The sequence below is a fragment of the Balaenoptera borealis genome (genome assembly GCF_965194805.1).
Source record: "Balaenoptera borealis genome assembly, chromosome: 16".
NCBI lineage: Eukaryota > Metazoa > Chordata > Mammalia > Artiodactyla > Balaenopteridae > Balaenoptera > Balaenoptera borealis.
The window spans coordinates 19,647,912-19,667,617 of NC_138872.1; the positions used below are offsets into that span (position 1 = coordinate 19,647,912).

General features: G+C 44.0%; 1 protein-coding gene across 2 annotated transcripts in view; it reads left to right on the plus strand.

The window, feature by feature from the left end:
- The window catches only part of MAFB (MAF bZIP transcription factor B), an 87,117-nt gene that overhangs the window by 52,117 nt on the left and 15,294 nt on the right, over window positions 1–19,706 (plus strand). Inside the window, exon 3 of one of the 2 annotated variants that reach the window (XR_014235972.1) lies at window positions 2,437–3,185. The exons of the other annotated variant lie outside the window; for it this stretch is intronic. The gene's annotated coding sequence lies outside the window, so the exon portion shown is untranslated. Of the gene's footprint in view, window positions 1–2,436; window positions 3,186–19,706 lie in introns of those variants that run through there. 2 annotated transcript variants of the gene reach the window in all.

The window sequence follows — 19,706 nt, forward strand, 5'->3', positions numbered from 1 at the left end:
TGCCTCAGTGAGTGTCTGTGACCATCCTCCCCCACAGGTCTGCCCTCCCCCTCCAGCAGCCAGGCTCATTCTAGGCTCATAAATCCCCAGTCGGGCAGGCTTTCTGTAATTATCTCTGGAATATTAGCCCAAGAGGTGGGGCAGGCGAGGCTCTGAAGAAAGGAGCTGACTCAGAGGCAGAAGTCTGTTGTTCAGTGGCGTGTCAAATGTGGCCAGTGTCCAGAGTGCCAGGCCCAGTGCCCCAAGGAACCTCCCTTCCCCACTGGCTGTCTTGGGTCCCATCCTAGCCTCCCCCAAAGAACCTGGGGCCAGGAAGGAGATGTTCACTTGGTAGGAACTTGACAGGCATCTCTTTCCCTTTCCCTTTTGTCTCTCTGTCTCTCTCTTTGTCTCTCTCTTTTTCTTCTCTTCTCACTTTTTTTCTTTTTTCTTTTTTTTAACATCTTTATTGGAGTAGAATTGCTTTACAATAGTGTGTTAGTGTCTGCTGTATAACAAAGTGAATCAGCTATACATATACATACATCCCCATATCTCCTCCCTCTTTTCCTCCCTCTATTATTATTTCCTCTATTCCAGTTTCTCCCATTCTATTTATTTTCTGTTTCTTCTGTCTCTGGCTCTTTCTCTGGTTTCTCTTTTTATGCCTCCTTCCCTTGCTCTCCCTTTCTGTCTCTTCGCTGCTTCTCTTCACTGCTTCTGTTGGTTTCCCCTCTGTCATTTTCTTCATTTTGATCTGTTTCCATTTCTGCCTCCTGTCCTGCCTGCCTTTCTGTTTCTGACTGGCGGCCAGGTCTCTACACTTCACAACCAGGAGCTGTTCCCAAAGCAGCACTGTCTCTCTTACCAACACGTGTCTTCTTTTACACGAAAGCAGAACAGTTTCAAGGGAGGTTTTCTCCTGGGCCTTGAGTTCTGTTTAGAATCTTCCAAGAAATTGTTTTTCCTCCTTTTATTGATTTATGATAAAAGTGTAATTAACCTACAGGGAACTCTGGCTAGAGCTGGGGGGGCAAAAAGGAAGGGAAGACATCGGCCATTCTCCATCCAGACTACGGGCTCTGACCAAGGAAGACCCTTCTCCTGAAGCAGTGGGGGGCAGGGGGGGCAGGATCGTGGCACAGACACAGGTGAGAACTCAGTGTTGCCAATCTCATGGGACCAGGTTTTCTTCTTAGGAGAAATAATGGTGAAGAGACTTTGGAGTTTGAGAGGTCAGGGTTCAAGTCCTCGCCCCCCTCTCCTGACCCTGGCTGTGGGATCTTGGACAAATATCTCAGCCTCTCTGATCCCCACTTTAATCATGTCTAAAATGGGACCTTCCTAATGCGGTTGCTGTGAAAATTAAATGAAAATGCTGAAAGAAAACACTTCTATCAGTCAAGGTTCAAGAAGAGAAGCAAAACAACTAAGAATGAAGTAAAACAAGGGTTTATTTTTATATTCTTTAAATTATTTTTTTATTGAAGTAGAGTTGATTTACAGTGTTGTGTTAGCTCCTGGTGTACAACAAAGTGAATTGTAAGTCCACCTTGTTCGTAAGTCCAACAAGGTTAGCCTAGGTAACCAACTAACACAACTGGCTATATAGTACTGTACTGTAATAGGTTTATACTACTTTTTACACAAATAATACATAAAAAACAAACACAAAAAATAAAGAACACTTTTTTTTTATAATTAATTTATTTATTTTTGGCTGTGTTGGGTCTTTGTTTCCGTGTGAGGGCTTTCTCTAGTTGCAGCAAGCGGGGGCCACTCTTCATTGCGGTGCGCGGGCCTCTCACTATCGCGGCCTCTCTTGTTGCAGAGCACAGGCTCCAGACGCGCAGGCTCAGTAGTTGTGGCTCACGGGCCTAGTGGCGGCGCGGCATGTGGGATCTTCCCAGACCAGGGCTTGAACCCGTGTCCCCTGCACTGGCACGCAGATTCTCAACCACTGCGCCACCAGGGAAACCCAAGAACACATTTTTAATCTTACAGTACAGTACCTTGAAAAGTACAGTGCAGTACCAGCGACATCACCGCTGCTTTTACGCTTGCATCTGGACATCTTGGGTTTGAAATAAAGATACTGTACTACTGTACTCTATACTGTACTGTACAGCAAAGTACACAAAAGCACAACCACTTGTAGAGGATGCACGCACGTGACAATGTATGCCAGACATGTGTACTAACTTATGTGACTGGACATGTGAACGTATGTTCGCATCTTTGAAAGTTTGCAACTTGAAGGTTCATATGTAGGCGACTTACTGTATTCTTTTTCATTATAGATTATTACAAGATATTGAATATGCTTCCCTGTGCTGTACAATAGGACCTTGTTGTTAATCTTTTTTATATATAGTAGTTTGTATCTGCTAATCCCAAACTCCTAATTTATTCCCCTCCCCTTTGGTAACCATAAGTTTGTTTTCTATGTCAAACAAGGGCTTGATTTTGAGGATTTGGTCCCACACGGTGATGGGAGCTGGTTAAACAGTTTGTGGGAAGCCGTTGCATCTGTGTCTGGGCTTGAAGTCAACAGGGCCAGCAGTCGAGAAAGAAAGACAGACATTAGCTGGAGGGCAAGGGCAAACAGAATCCGAGCTGGACCACACAAGGACTTGTGGATCCATGTCCATCTCTCAACCCCTCATAGTCTCCAGCTTCGAAGATGTGCGTGCCCTGCTGGAGAAGCTGATGTCCTGTGTCCCAGAGCTCAACATGCTCCTGGCCCAAGAGGTGGGGAAGCAGGGGAGGAGAGCTGGTGAGAGGAGCTTCTGTCCAGGTGCTGCCCCGCATCACCCCGGTGAGACTGCAGACCAGCAACTACATGCATGCACCCCGACAGCCCAGAGGACCAGTGCTGACCTTCTGAACCCAAACAGAATCTGGCTGCTGCTGCTTCCCTTCTGCCTTCCAAATCTCATGTAAAATGCCTTTTGGGGCCCAAGCTAATTATGCAGGGAAAGGAATTCTGGGAAACATAATTCCAGTTGAGCTAAATTCACTCAGTACAAATACGCCACAGCAGCCCCACCACCACGATATATTGACCTCAATATCTTTTCTCTTTTGAATTACCTAGCATGCATTTTGGGCCTGAAGATGGCTTCCTCGGTCGCCAAGTGACTTAGAACTTCAGAGTAAATGTCATATTTTAAAATAAATACTTTTGCTTTCCATGTTTTGAAAAATTCTCCAGATGATTCTAATGTACAGCTGGGCATGGGGGTCATTCATCCATATGAAAAGTGACTGGGACTAGTGGAGTTTACATAGGGCTGGCATATAGTAGGTGCTCAATAAATGCCAGGATCACAGGGACCCAAGTTCACACAACTGGTAAGTGATGGCTCTTCCATCTGACTACAACAAGCCCATGGTTCTGCTGTATCACGCTGCACCCTGAGAGGACAGAACAGGGAGTCGAGACATCAGTGAGCTTATACCTGTGTCATTGAGAAAGGATCTATGAGGGGCGGGGTCTCTGTATCCATCTCTCCATAGACTCTGCTTCCCTTCTCCCGCTGCTGCCATGGTGTACTCTGTTGGTAGTAGATTTTCAGCTCTGGGAATCTGGCTTGGGGCTGTGGCTGGGCTAACCCACTTCCCAGAGGCTAGGAGGTGGGAAAGAACTTGTCAGGCACAGCAGTGACAGTGACAGACAGAAAGCTTGTCCTTCCCTTGCCCAGCCTAGGAAGAAGTGGATTGCTATGGAGAAGCAACTGCCCATCCAAGAAATATATTTCCCAGGTTCTTTTGCATGAGGTGGGGCTGAGTGACAAGTCCTTGCCAATGACATGTGCATGGAAATGATGTGCATCTTTTTCTGGCCAAGGAGCTTAAGAAGAAGGTAGAGCTTCTCCACTTATTTTCCCGTCTATTGGGGGGTGAGGGGATGTCAGCAAGCCATGTGATCTTGGAAGGCAGAGCCTTCAATACATGACCAAGTGTAGCAGAGTCCCCCACTCTCAGCAACCAGGAGGAGCGCCTGGATTGAGTGAACAGTTACCCAGATGGGAAATGAACATTCACTGTGATAAGCCATTGACATTTTGGCGTTTGTTACAGCACTTGGCATTACCGTAACACAGTGATTATGGTAGCAGTGGTTCTCAAAGTGTGGTCCCTGGACCAGCCGCGCCAGCATCCCCTGGGAATGAGTTAGAAATGCACACTCTCAGGTGCCACTTCAGATCTACTCAATCTGAAAACTCTCAGGTGAAACCCAGCCAGCTGTGTTTTAACGAGCCCCCCCAGGGGATTCTGATGCACATTCAAGTTTGAAACATCCTGCCCTAATCTAGCACCTTTTATTTATAAGTCCTGAAAGGAGAGCCAGACTCAGGACCTCCCCCATGGCCACCCTCACCGCCCCCCACCCTCGCCTTGCCACCCACCTTGCCCCACCCTCGCCTCCCCCGGGCCTCTTGCAGAGCAGAGCGGTGACACGTGCTATAATTCTTGAAATGAAGACAGTGCAGCAAAATGGCATCCTCAGGAGATAACATTAATTCCTCCCTCATTTTTTCATTCTCTCGACTGTCACTAGTGTCGGACAGTAGACTGAATCACAAGCTTTTCTTGGGGAGCTACAAGGTACAGTTTGGATCAACAGCCTTGCAGGTGGGTTTTATTACCTCCCCAGTTTTAGAGATGCGCAAACTGAGATTCCAAGAGGGCTGATGAGTGGCGGGACCAGGATCCAAGCCTGGTTCTCTCTGCCTCCACTTTCCACATTCTTTTGGCACTGTTATTACTCCCACATCTGCACGTTCCAGAGGGTTGGCCTTTCACAGACAGAACTCACCAATTTCAATCTCTTTGCACCTAAGGAAGAATCACATCACGCATCCAGCCCATTCGGGGAACATTTGCTTGTTACACATTTCTGGATGTGTTAGACAGGCGTGTATGTTTGCTTATGGCTGTGACTGTGACTTCGGTGCATCCTCAAAGACTGAATGGATGGGTTAATTAATTAATGGGCAGCTGTGTAGCTTGCTTGAACATTTCATCTAACTTTGCATATCTAGAAACTTCTCGGATTCTCCCACTGAGAAAACACTTTCAGCAGAGAAGCTGGCACCCAGCTGCAACCGTTTCGTGGCTAGGCAAGCAAACAGACCTGATCTTTGTGGGCTATGAACGACATAGTGTAAGTGGCGTAAGTTAGAGCAGCGGGTCTCAAACTTGAACGTGTGTCCGAATCACTGGTAGGGCTTGTTAAGACACAGATTGCTGGGACACCTCCACCCCTCCATCCCTGCCAGAGTTTCTGATATAATAGGTCTGGGACTGGGCCAAAATTGCTCATTTCTAAGCAATTTCCCAGGTGCTGCTGCTGGTTGGTCTGGTTACCACACTTGTAGAGCTACTGGGTTGCAGTAATGCTAACTGTTATGAGAAACAAACTCCCACATATCAGTGGCTTAACCGTGTAAAAGTATACTTTCCTTTCATTAATAGGGAAATGGTCGAATACGTTGTGCTTTTGTGTATGATACAGCAATTGGAAAGAATCAGATATACATGGAATGATCTGGAGTGTAATCTGGGGTCTGTTGCCTGGGAAAAGCAATTTGGCAAGTAATTGATATAATAAATTTGTAAAACAAAACAAAAATGGAAAATAAAATAAAACAACCCATTTCCCCAAACCTCGAGCCCTATATATGTTTTATAAATATAGTAAAAAAGTACATAAAACGATACGAGGCTATTAAGACAGGGGTGCTTCTGAAGGTTAAGGGAGATTATTAATTAGCTTTCTAATAGCATTTCTATATTATTTAAGAGGATGTGATTTTAGGAATAATGAAATGCCATGAAATAATGAAAACTACTCAGCTCATAAAGGGATGGACTTCCTCCTGCTTTGTTTTTCAGCATGTGTAACCCCCTATGGGGGTGTGGGTCCGAGTTTCTCCTGTCTACAGGGCACATGTTGTTGGAACTCATGATGGTTTTGGTGAATGAATGATCACATTAGTGACCATAAGCAAGGCTGAGACTCTTGCTTCTTGGGATCTGCACCCATGGAGCAAACCATCCCGGAGGCTCCAGATGGGGATGCATTGAGTGGCAGCTACTGCAGGGTGTCTTCCAGGATGTCCTGGTTGTAGATGAGTGAGAATTGCATCAGTACAACCTTCCTTCTTGGTTCAAGTCTCCGGGGGATCTCAGAAGTTCATTCCTGAAACTGATGGTGGAGGGTAGGGGATTCAACCCTGATGGGCTGGGAAGTATTTTTTCAGAGGAGGGAAGACTCATTAGACACCAAACTCAGAGTCCTTGGGCCTGAAGGATCAGATCCAAATAAAGCCAGGGCAGGATTCAAGGGTCTATGCTCACACGCTGCAGTCTCTTACTCTTTGGTGAGTGGCTAAGCTGGTCCTAACAAGGGGAATTAGAGACCTGGCTCCCTGGGGTTAGGGGTGAGGATGCTGTCTTCATACTGGCAGGGCTGCCTTCAAGGGTCACTTAATTATAGCTCTGGGCTGATCCTGGTGGCTCCTGGGCATGGGGACCTAGGACCATGTGTTGAGGTCTCTGTCACAGTTCCTGGCTGCTGGAGGTCCAAGAGAATGCATTACATTCTTCAGCCATGCCTGGGGTCTGGCCCCTTATGCATTTGGGAAGGGCAAACCAGCTTGAGGGTCATTTGCAATTATCTAGTGGGGAAGCAGGAGGTCAGTTCCATGATCCATCCCACAAGGTCCACAGGAAGCCCTTTTGTGGGAATGCAATTCACGAACAACTTGATTCAAGCTACTTGGCACAGGAGAGTGAGCACTGAACAGGAAATTTGGATCCCAGTTCTGCCACTTTTTAGTCATGTGACCACATGCCAGTCTTTCTGCTTAGTTGAAATATTAGAGATATTACCTGATTTCATCTTCACAACAGTTCTATACAGTTGTTGCAACCATCTCTCACCACCCACATTTGCAAATGGGAAAACAGGCTCAGAAGATCTCAGAGCAAGCAATTGTCAGAGTTAGACCTGATCCCAGGCTCTGTGCTGATATTTTCTGTACTGGAATTTTCATACTTTCTTCCTTAACGGCTCTGAATGTCACCTCAGGGTTCATCTATAAAGTCAGTTTGTATTCATCAGTTTTCAGCCAGGAAGTGAGAATTGCACTAGGTCTTTCAAACAGAGGGAATTTAATAAAGGGAATTGGTCACACAGGTGACTGAAGAAGCTGAGAGACACTCCAGATTTAAGTAAGAGCAGGAAGCTGTTACCACCCTTAGGGCTGGAGGAGCAATGGGAGAAGGTATTGCTATTAGATCCCAAGAGCAAGGCCATCAGCAGAAACTAAAACCCTGGAGATTTATGCCCAGTGGGAGGGGGTGCCATGGAGAACATGTAATCTCGGCCAGAGATGCTGCAGGGAGCAGAGAGAAAGGGAGAGACATACTTGGTTTCTCTCCTCCAATCTTCCTCTAGAGCTTCTCATTGGTTGAAACTATGGGAAGCCAGAGGACAGGGGACACTGGGGAGGGTAGTTCCCAGAGCAGAGCAGGGGAAAGGTACAAAATACATCTGAGACCAGATGGGCAGTTGACCAGCTCAGGGGTGAGGGTTGTTGGGAGTACTGAAGAAGATCATGTGGGACAGAGCATGACATTGGGTGGGGCACACTGTGTGTGACCAGCCTGGCTGATTACTGGCTACCACTCTCATTCTACTGCCAGGAAATGGGGGTTAAAGACTGTGTTTAGTTCCTTGGCTGTTGAGCCTTCTTAGGGTATAAGAAATCTGTTTAGAAGAGACACAGAAGGAAGGCAGTCAGTTCCACAGCCAGCAAGGAACTTGCCATAGACCTGACCTGCTGACTTCTTCCCAAACTCTGCTCCAAGCATTCAGGCTCTTCCTTTATTCTCCATGCTGCTGCCTCTGAGTGAGTGTCCTGGGGATGGCTGGAAAGTTCTGGCTGCCCTGTATTCTTCCAGTTAGTGATGGGACCCTGGCTGGCAAATGTGGAGGAGAAGTCACAGAGGGCGTGAGATCTGGGTCTAAGACTCAGATATTCCCGAAATTCCTTTGAGACTTTCAGGCTTGGGACTGGGGGCATGTGCTATTTATTCTCCTCTGCTTACATCTAACCATCCTAACATTCATCCTGATGGCAGAACTGTCCCTGGTAAATTTTTGGTCAAACCAATTAGGGTCAATCTATGACCTCCCTCCCTCCATCCTTCATTCTTTTCCTCTCTTCTTCCTTTCTTTTCTCTCTTCCTTTCTCTCTCCCAATAATCTTTGATCATTTATTATATGCCAGGTATTCTGCTATGTAAACAATGAAAATACAATGGTGAGTAGGGTAGCTTAAAAAAAGTATATATATATTTGAAATTAAAAAACCCATTTCTAAATAAGTCATGGCTCAAATGAGAAACCATAAAGTATGTAATATAATTAAGATTTATAAATGAACAGTAATAAAAATTCTACATATCAAAACTTGTAGAATGTATCTAAAGCAATATTTGGAGTGCTATTTCTAGCCTTGAATGTTTAGCATGAACTTAAGAAGATAGGAAAAGAATAATAGATCAAACCCAAAAAAGGTTTAGTAACAGAGGAAGGAAATAACAAAATGAGTGCAAAGGTTAATAATATAGGAAACATTCGGGGGATCAACCTGTTCCAAACTGACTTTCTGAAAAAGCAAGAAATGAAAAAGAGAGCCTGACTACCTATACAGCAGACAGACAACACCCGTAACAAGACAATATGTGAATAATTTTATACTGAGATATTGGAAATCATTTTGAAAGAGTTTGGTAAAATTAATTTACCAAATCCGACTTAAGAAAAACCCAAATAGACCTATATTCAGGGTCTTCTTATTCTACATAAAATTTATAATTTCTATTTTATGAATAAGAAAATTGAGGCTCAGAGTGGTAAAGAAAGTTGCCTGAGTCTATGCGTTAGAAGCCGTGGAGACAGACCCGGATGTGGATGCCTTGGGATTTTCCCTCTGGTGGGGGGACTTAATCCAGGGCGGCCTCTGTTGAGAAACTCCCCAGGGATGTCTGCTATTGGGGTTGCTCAACTACCAGACACTTTAAACGCACCTCTAGGAGAGGCATTTGGCACCTGAATTTCCCCTGGACTTTCTTTCATCATCTCCAATTAGTGGACGCCCACAGCTGCCCTGCCCGCCTCCGAATCCTCCTCTACTGCCCATGTGAAAGGAGCAGGGCTGTACAGCCCAAGCCTCAGCCTGGGGCCCTCTGACTCAGCAACCTCCCAGGCCCAAGAACGCCCAGTGCCTGACTCGGTACCTGCAGCTGCAGCCCGGGCCTTGGAGCCAGGTTGCCTCTCATAGCAAGCAGGTGGCAGTCTGCCTTGGAGTGTGGGTGGGTGACAGACTCCCACGGTCGGAGGCCTGCAGGAAACCTGCATCTCGTGGATGGGACGTGGGCCTTGAAATGGAAATTGTGATGTTGGGAAGTGAAGACCCATTGGTTGGCCTTCACCTTGATAACCCTTGTGAAGTGGTGTCTATCATCTCTATTTTGCCTGCTTTCACCTCTTCTATTGAGACTATCACCTGTCCTTCCCTCCTTGGAGTTGTGGTGGAGTTGCCAGGGACAGAATCCGACCATCCCTGGCCACATGTGCCAAGCCAGCCCGAGCTCTTCCCTCAGTTTTGATGTACAGATCATCTCTCTTTCCTTTGGGTTTGCTAAGTAGGAATGACATAAGCCTGGAGTTTTGGGGGTCCTAGTGATTTGTTCCCAGGGTCATATGTTTCTATAAAATTTGCAAAAGTAAGATATTTTAACTGAAATAAGTTAAGGCTACTGTCTTTTCTCTCTGACTTCTGTACTATCCCTCCATCTCTTACTGTAAGAGCGGCTCTGGGGACCTGGCTAAGAGTGAGCTGGGGATACACTTAGCTTGGGTTTATAGCTATGTGACTTGCAGTCTCTTCTATGTATTGTTGAGTAATGGCCAGTCATTCTGGTGTGGAAATCTCCTCCAGGGAAACTTGAACCACCTACTGTGCCGATTCACATGTGACATGTGATGTGTTGTGACATGAAGGTTTGGGACCAGACGCTGTGTCATGACATGAACGTGTCCTGTGGCATCCAAAGTATGGAGGAGAAACCGAGTTTGAAATATACAGAGCCAGAAGCTAATCCGTAGAAAATTCTCACAAGTCTCAGAACTCAAATGTGAAAAAACTTGATAAAGACCTTGCCAAGTTTTGGAACAACCCTGAAAACAGAGAGGATGTTAACAGTTATGAAGCAGAGAGACATTTTCTAAATTATCAATAATAAAAAAACTGTTTTTAAAGATTTTTTTTTGATGTGGACCATTTTTAAAGTCTTTATTGAATTTGTTACAATATTGCTTCTGTTGTATATGTTGGTGTTTTGGCCGAGAGGCATGTGGGATCTTAGTTCCCCAACCAGGGATCGAACCTGCATCCCCTGCATTGGAAGGCGAACGCTTAACCCCTGGACCTCCAGAGAAGTCCCCTCAATAATAAAAAAAAATTTTGATCAACCATTGATATTAAAAAATTGTTGCGATATTAGTGACATGTGCAGAGACAAAGAGAATGAAGAATGAAAGTACATAGAAAGTACATAGGGAAAAAGTACATAGGGAAAGTACATAGAAAGTACATAGGGAAAAAGTATTATAGATGTACGTCAAGTGGTTAATTAATGCACAATATGGCCGTTTTTCTGGTTGTGGCAATGTTTGTGATATTTGTCAGCTTTTTAAAAGTTGTAATTAGTTGTGATTTCTTTTCTAAATGAATTTTGTGCCTAAATTTTAATTAATTTGTTTATTGAAAATATCATATTTATTGAGATATAACTTAACCACAATGAAATGCATACACCTAAGGGCACAGTTTGTCAGTTCTGACAAATGTACGTACCCTTATAACCACCGCCTCCCCAGTCGGGCTATAGAACATTTCTGTCACCCCTAAACTTTTCCCTCCTCCTCATTATGTCCACTTCCCTGCATGTTCCTGCCCCAGGTAGCCATTAATCTTTTTATCACTCTAGATTTTGATTGTTCTAGAACTTTCTATAAATGGACTCATGCACTAAGTACCCTTTGATATCTGCCTCTTACTGGGGGGAGATGGCTCAGCATTGCATGTCATTTTCTGTTATTCACAATTTTGTATTTTTTTTTCCTTAAATAAGACATCCCCATTTGGATACACCAGATCCAGCCCTGCTGCTGCACCCACCCTCTGGGTATGGGAGAAGGCCCCTCCAGGACAATAAAAAATCCCATGTACACGCCTGAGTCCATGCCTTGAACACTCTGTTCCCTCTGCCTGGAATGCCCTTCCCTCCTGATTCACTTGGAGGATTCTGGCTGATCTGTCATTTTCCAGGTCAAATGTCTCCTTCCTTCTGGAGTCTTTCAGAACTTTCTCTGCCTTAGGAAGCATTTGGCTTATATTTCTCATGAATGCTCATCATATTGTCTTATACTGGAACTGATTTATTTTTGTCCATCTCTCCCTCTAGAGTCTGAGGTTTCTGATAGAGATTTTGATGTGGGAGCTGTGTTGACCAACATGTGACACCCACTCCTCTCTGGCCTGGGCTCACCCTTAGTCAGCAGGTTGCCTTATTCAGAGCAACAAATGTGGAATGAAAATGGGGGGAAAAAAAAGTGAAAGTGAAACTCATCTTCATCTCTTCAAAACAAACAATTCCCTCTTCTGCTGTAGCCATTTCTCTTTGGTTTCTCACCAAATTTATCGGGGATGGGGCACTCACCGTCCACCCAATGGGACCGGAGTGAACCCGTCATGTGAGGAACCTCAAAGGAGGCTCTGAGCTAGAGCCCTGCTCTTGAATGGTGTCCCCCCAAAAGATACGTCCAAGCCGTAATCCCCAGAACTTGTGACTATGACCATATTTGGAAATAGGGTCTTTTCAGATATAATTAAGGTAGGGATTTTGAGGTGAGAACATCCTGGATTCAGATGAACCCTCAATCCAATGACAGATGTCCTTATAAGAGACAGAAAGGGAGAAGACATGGAGAGACACAGGAAAGGAGGCCATGTGAAGACAGAGGCAGAGATTGCGATGTTGCCGCCAGCTAAGAAACCAGGAGCTGGGAGAGCCAAGGACAGATTCTCTGCTGGAGCCTCTGGAGGGAGCACGGTCCTGCGAGCATCTTGATTTCAGACTTCTGGCCTCCAAAACTGTGAGAGAAGAAATTTCTGTTGTTTTTAAGCCACCAAGTTTGTGGTAAGTTGTGTGGCAGCCCTAGGAAACTAATACAGATTTGCCAGACTTAAAGGATTACATATATGAAAGTGACATAAGCCGACTGAGATGTGACAGAAAAACTCTATGGAACTGTAGTCTCAGATTTGTCATGAAGAATCAAAACTCCAAAGGGCTTTTCGAGCATTTCAAACTATGCAGACAGCAGGGTGCAAGGACCCTATTCTCTTATAAATAATTTTTTGGGGGGAAATAATTTAAATAATTATTGAAATAATGGAAACAATCTGAATTAAATAAGAAGAAACCATTTTCACCCATCAAATTGACAAATATTAAAGAATGTAGTACCTAGTTCTTACAGGATATGGAAAAAAAAATGAAATTTTAATACTCTTGGTAGGAGTCTAAACCCCCTGAATTTGTCAACAGATAGGAAACGTCTTAAAAGGTACATATTCTTTGCCCAATTAATTCCAAGTCTCAGAATTTATGCTAAGGAAATATCAGAGAGGTAAATAATATAAAGACTTATATTCAAGGTTATTCATTATGGCACTGTATGAATAGTGGGAAATTAGAAACAATATGTCTTGAAAGTGGATTGGTTAATATATACTGGTACAAAAATAGAAAAATGCAGCCCTTAAAATTGAGATTATAGGACTTCCCTGGTGGCGCAGTGGTTAAGAATCTGCCTGCCAATGCAGGGGACATGAGTTCGAGCCCTGGTCCAGGAAGATCCCACATGCCGCGGAGCAACTAAGCCCGTGCGCCACAACTACTGAGCTTGTGCTCTAGAGGCTGTGAGCCACAACTACTGTAGCCAACACGCCTAGAGCCCGTGCTCCAAAACAAGAGAAGCCACTGCAATGAGAAGCCTGTGCACCACAATGAAGAGTCGTCCCCATTCGCCACAACTAGAGAAAGCCCGCGCGTAACGAAGACCCAACACAGCCAAAAATAAATAATAAATAAATAAATTTATTAAAAAATTTGAGATTATAGACACCTAATAACTTGAGTAAATGCTCATGATAAAATATTAAGCAGAAAAAGTACAATACAAGCCATTATTCAGTATGATCCCAATTTACTTAAAATTATGCATAGAAAAAAGACTGAAAGTGAAACATTATTAGTAGTTATTTCTGAGTGCTGAGATTAAAGCTGTTTGTTTGCTTGTTTTGTTTTGGTCCATATCAATTTTCGAGAAAACTCTTAAAGAAAACCCAACCAGATAGTTTTTTGTTAATCAGGAGAAACAGTGAATAGACCTTTATGATATATCACCTCACACCTGTTAGAACGACTGTTATCAAAAAGATTAGCAGTAACAAGTGTTAGTGAGGATGTGGAGAAAAGGGGACCCTTGTGCACTGTTGGTGGGCATGTAAATTGGTGCAGCCACTATGGAAATCAGTACGGAGCTTCCTCAAGAAATTAAAAATTAAAAAAATTTTGAACTACCATATGCTCCAGAAATTCTACCTCTGGGTATTTATCTGAAGAAAACGAAAACACTAACTTGTAAAGACATCTGCACCCCCATGTTCATTGCAGCATTATTTACAATAGCAAAAACATGGAAACAACCTAAGTGTCCATCAGTAAATAGACGAATGGGTAAAAAAGTTGTGGTATATGTATACAGTGGAATACTATTCAGCCACAAAAAAGAATAAAATCCTGCCATTCACAACATGGATGAACCTCTAGCACATTATGTTAAGTGAAATAAGTCAGACAGAGAAAGACAAATACCATGTGATCTCACGTACATGGAGCAACAAATAAATAAATAAACGAATAAATAAATAACTAGGGGTGGGAGTGGGGTGGGAGAAATGGGTGACCTGTTCTTGCTTTTCATTTTTAGTTCAAATACATTGAATAATTAAAAAAAGAATTTTAAGTTGTTCTAAAGTTTTTGATTTTGTTATTTTGATTTTGTTATTAGGCGTTCAGTTTCTCTCTAGATAAAACTGCATGTGCTCAGTATTCCGAAAAGGTCTTAGAATTGGAAAAAATACATACATACGTGTGTGCGTGTGTGTGTGTGTGTGTATATGTATGAAACATTTGTGTGTGGATTTTGTGGGTAGGGAACTGAATCCTAGTTTCAGCCGGTACAGCAGTCATTTGACTCAACAGGAAAGACAAAAGTCTCATGCGAAATACAGCAAACGTGCCTGTGTGTCTCTTTGGTCCCTGGCTGAGCAGTGCAGATCCTGGAAGAAAGAGCAGTCCCTCTGCCCTCCTTGCAGGCAGATGGAGTTGGTACTGGCCCAGGCTCAGGATGATGCCTGGTCCCTACAGTCCTGCCTTCACAGCATGCCTGGATCCAAGTCTTCTCTTTGCTAATCATTCAAAGAAAACTCTGCCTCCACATGGCCGCTGTAGGAGGGGCAGGGCCAGCAGGTGGAACCGGAAGACAAGCAAGAACTCATGTTTATTTCTTCCCTGGAGCCTGGCCTGAGGCCCCCAGGGCCCCTGTTGTTCCTCTGTAGGCTTTGGGGCACCCTTTCCCTAGGAGCACTTGAGTTATGCTTGAAGTGACCAGATACCCCAGTTTTCCCAGGAACAGTCCCAGCGCAATCATGAATAGTGTCTCCTTTGACTCTCAAAAGTACCTTGGTTCGGATAACAAATTACATTATCATTGGAGTTTTAGTGCAAAGTGTGATCTATCATATCTGATTCATAATATGAAGAAAAATAATTGTTGCTACCATTTATTGAGTGCACACCATGTGCTGGTTGCCTTACACATAGATTTAATTAATTCTTACAACTGTCTAGTGACTAGACTCTAGCTGATGTCTCAATGGTCACCTCACGTCAACTCATCCCCAATTAACCCCAACCTGTGCTCTCACCCTCCCAACCTGCTCCTCTGTGTGGGGGTTCACTCCCAGTACATGGAACCATGAGGTTCCTGGTGGCCAAGGCTGGGAATCTGACATCATCCTTGGCCACTCCTCTTCCTTCCTCTCACCTCTAATCAGGCCCCAGGTCCCACTGATTCTACCTCTGTAATATCACCCTATACTCTAGCCACACAGACCTTTCCATTTTGAGAGCTCTCCACGGTGTCTTTAAGCACAGGACTTGACACTTGCCATTCCCTTGCCTACTTCTGCAAAATTAATGCCTACACTTTATGGATTTCAGCATAAAATTTTCAATTTTATGGATTTTTATGGAATTATGCATACATTTTATGGATTTTATCCATTTTGTGGATATAGATTTCATGGAATTTTATGGATTTCTCTTAACTCGATCTGTAATTCTGGTAGGGTTACCTATTAAACAGGTCGAAACACCGTTTACATTTCTTTGGGTGGTTATTTGGATGATGTCTGTGGACCCCACTAAATTGTGAGCTTGTTAAAGTGGGAACCTTGTCTGTCTTGCTCTCTGTAGCATCTCTGGGGCATAGAGACTATCTGGCAAATGGAAGGTTCTCAGTAAGTGTTTACTGAAAGCATAGTGCGTAAGGGCATCCACTTTTCTCCATTCCTCTGTCCCTGCTCACCTGGCTATCTGCCTCTAGCTGGGCCCTAGCTCACACATGACTTCTCCCATCCATTCTGTACCTGGAGGGAGCTCATAAATGAGCCTGTGTCCCTCCTCCACCTAGGCTCATCAATGACTCCCCATTGTTCCTGGGATAAGGCCCAAATTCCTAAACAGAAGCTTTTTGTTCTGGCTCAAGCTGCCCTCCTAACTTTTTATGGATGGGTCAGCTGTGTCTCATCTCTGGGTTTTTGCAAAGGAATTCACACTTCCGTCCTATTTATACCTGGCTAACTCCTCATCTTTCAGATCTCAGTTGAAATATCCTGTCCCCTAGGGGCTTCCCTCAGTGCTCAGTTGGGGTCAGACACCTCCTTGGTGTTCTCACAGCCTTCTCCAACCACAGGGCGATCATAGGTTACTGTCTCTTTAACTGTCATTTTTCCCCCACCAGAGTCCTCAGGTCTGGTGTACGCATGTTGTGTTCAAGTGTGTTGTATTCAAGTTTCCAACACTCTTCATCACATGGGAGGAACTCAAAGATTATTTGTGAAATGAATGAATTATCCCTTTTTCTTTGGCTGTGCTGTGCAGCATGCAGGATCTTAGTTCCCTGACCAGGGATCGAACCTGTGCCCCCCGCAGTGGGAGCGTGGAGTCCTAACCACAGGACCACTGGGGCATTCCCTGAATTATCCCTTTTTGAAAGGTAAGAAATCTCAGGTAAAGAGAGGTGGGGAGGCATCCTTGATGAATACCATACAGCTAGCAAGTGAAACTTGAACACAAGTTTCAAGCCCAGGACAGTGTCATGCTGTTATGGGCTGAACTGTGTCCCCTGCACCCACCCACCCCCAAATTTGTATGTTGCAACACTAACCCCTAGCACCTCAGAATGTAATGGTACTTGGAGATAGGATCTTTAAAGAGGTAATTAAATTGAAATGAGGTCATTAGGGGAGGCCTTAATTCAATATGACTGGTGTCTTTATAAGAAGAGGAGATTACGACACAGACACACAGAGGGAAGACCACGTGAGGATACAGGAAGAAGACAACCATCTACAAGCCAAGGAGAGAGGCTTCAGAAGGAACCAACCCTGCCAACACCTTGATCTTGGACAACTAGCCTCCAAAACAGTGAGAAAATAAGTTTCTGTTGTTTAATTAACCCCATCTGTATACTTTGTTATGGCAGCCCTAGCAAACTAATATACATGCCTAAGAGCTTTCCCCTCTGTGCCACATTTGAAGTGTCTAGAGCAGAACTGTCAAACAGAAATACACTGTGACTCACATATGTAATTTTAAATTTTCTAGTAGCAACATTAAAAAAGTTAAAAAAGAGGTAAAATTAATTTTAGTAATATATTTTATTTAACCTAACATCTAAATCTAATATCTAATCTAAAATCTGATCATTTTAACATGCAATCTATATGAAACATTATTAGTAAAATACACTACATTCCTTTTTTTCATAGAAGTCTTTGGAGTTTGGTGTGTATATTACGTTTATAGCACATATTAATTTGGATTTGTTACATTTCAAGTACTTAATAGCCACATGTGGCTACCATATTAGACATCACAGTGGTAGATAATCCCTTCCTTTCTGTACATCACTCTTTAAAAAAAAAAGGTGTTTTTTCCTGATAATACATGATCATTGTAAACAATTCAAAAAAATTCAGCAAGTCTGCTTGGGAATATCATTCCTGGAAATTTTGTCTTTGCCTTGACTTTAGCAATTCTAATAGCTGGTTTAGTTGTTCTTCACAGGACTAAGCTATTTGGGCATTTTGGCCATTAGTTTCCCCCCTGGCATTAGACGGTAAGCATCAGATTCAGAATGTTTCTGTGCCTCCAGAGAAAGCTTTTCTGCCCCTCACCCCCTCAACCACATGCCTCTGCTAACTCACTTGGAAATCCAGAGACCACAATACATTGCTATATGGCTTCATCCCCCAATCCTTGACCACAGGCTGCATCTCATATGTCTCTTGGATGACTGTCTCTGCCAAGTTTGAACCTAATGCCTCTCTGACCCAGTGCAGGTCTGTTCATCCCAGCCTGTTCCCCACCACTGGTTCCCAACTTGTACAGGTGAACGTTTCTGCGACCTTGAAGGGCTACTCTGGGCAGGGGACCCACCATGCTACCTACGCTGTCCCCTCAGCAAGGCCCCTTGAAGTTGACTTGCTGCACTTTCCATTGTGCTGGGGGCAGAGAACTCATCTCATGGAGGGAACTCAGGAGCTGCAAAAAGTAGAGACTCAGGGCATCAGGTAGTTATCCTCAGACCTCTCAGCTACCCCAGCACTCTCCCTAAGGGCGTCTATGAACGTGCTGTGGCTCTGTGGTTGAGAGTGTGGTCTCGGGCATCAGACAGACCTGCTTTCTAATCCTGCTCTGCCAGTTGCTGACTGTATGATTGTGGATGCTACTTTCACTCTCTGGGCTTCATCTGTAAAATAAGAGCAATAGCAATAGCGTGTACTTTTCCCGGCTTTGGAATATAGTTCTGATATAGCTTACAACTATATAGCTCTATATACCATAGGGTGCATAGCATATTACCCAGTACATGGAAAGCTCTCAGCCAATGATGGGAAAGAACCAAGCATGCCAGTCCAGCTCGCTACCAGAAGACTGTTCCACTGATGTTTGGGTTCTTAAGTTGCCAATGACAGGAAACCCAATTATAGGAGCTTAAGCTGTCAAGATTGGATGATTGATAACGAGGGCCCAGGGCTGTTTTACAGAATGCAGCCTGGCCTCAGGGAGGGGCTGCCAGCATATATGGAGCATTCTGGAACCTGGGAGCCCTCTTGTTCTGTCTCTCACTTCTGCTTCAGTGTCTGTACCTCTTCCCTTTTTCTTTCTGCAGGCCAGCATTTTCTGCTTCTCTGGCCACACACTGGCTGATCTCCAGCTCCTCAAGATCTCTTCCCTTCCAGTGACCAGCCTAGCGTGTGCTGCAATTCCCAGTCCTGGGAGACAGATGGAGTTGGTCAGGTGTTGACTTCTGTTTCAATCAGCTGTGACCAAGAGGGAGAGGCAGATAGCTCAAGCACGCTTTTCTAAAAAAAATGTTGTATTTAGTTGGAAGAAATAGATGGACACGACTTGGTGAACAAAGTGATCATATCCTGGTGGACAAGGTAGATGAAGATGCAGACTTAGTAAAGAGCAAAATACTGTAGTTTTGATGCTGGTGACCACAAGAGAGGGAGAAAAACTCAAGTGGGGCTTAGAAAAGTTTACTCTAGGTCAAGAATTGAGACCCTGTGGAGAGTGGCTCAACCGTGGATTTATAAGGGAACCACTGAGCCTGTGTCTTAGGTACTGTTCATAACTGTCGTTCATTCACTCCAATTTTTCGAGTGCACCGGGGGTACAGTAGTGAGCTCACCCTCATAGACTCTACACCAGTTTCCTCTGTTGATGTGGTTGTACAAGAGGAAATAAACCAAGCATTTGTAGGGCCCCACTGTTGTCTCACATTTCCTACTTGAAAGCACCATTTCAGGAAAAAAAAAAAACTGGACCTAAAGAAGGTGGAGGTCATTTTCTTGGTGATTCTGGAAAACTAGCTATAGTCCCAATCAATTGTGGCACACTTTTGCTTTATCTCCTTACTCCTTTTGGTATCCACCAAAAAGTCACATTCACCCAGAAGAGACAGGAAAGGAGGTAAGGGAGTATGATATTGTGATTTATAATAAGAAATATATATTTGGTCTTCATCCCAGGTTCTGGCACAGAGCTCCTAAGACCCTTGGAATTCTTAAGTGATAAGAGTGATAAAAGTGTCTTGATATTCAAAACAAGCTCATTTCAACCATGCCTGAGTTCATGTTAATGAAGTGACTTTTGGAAAGCACCTAAAGATAGGGGTTGGTTGCCAGGGGAACCAACTGTATGATTAGAGGGTTGGAACT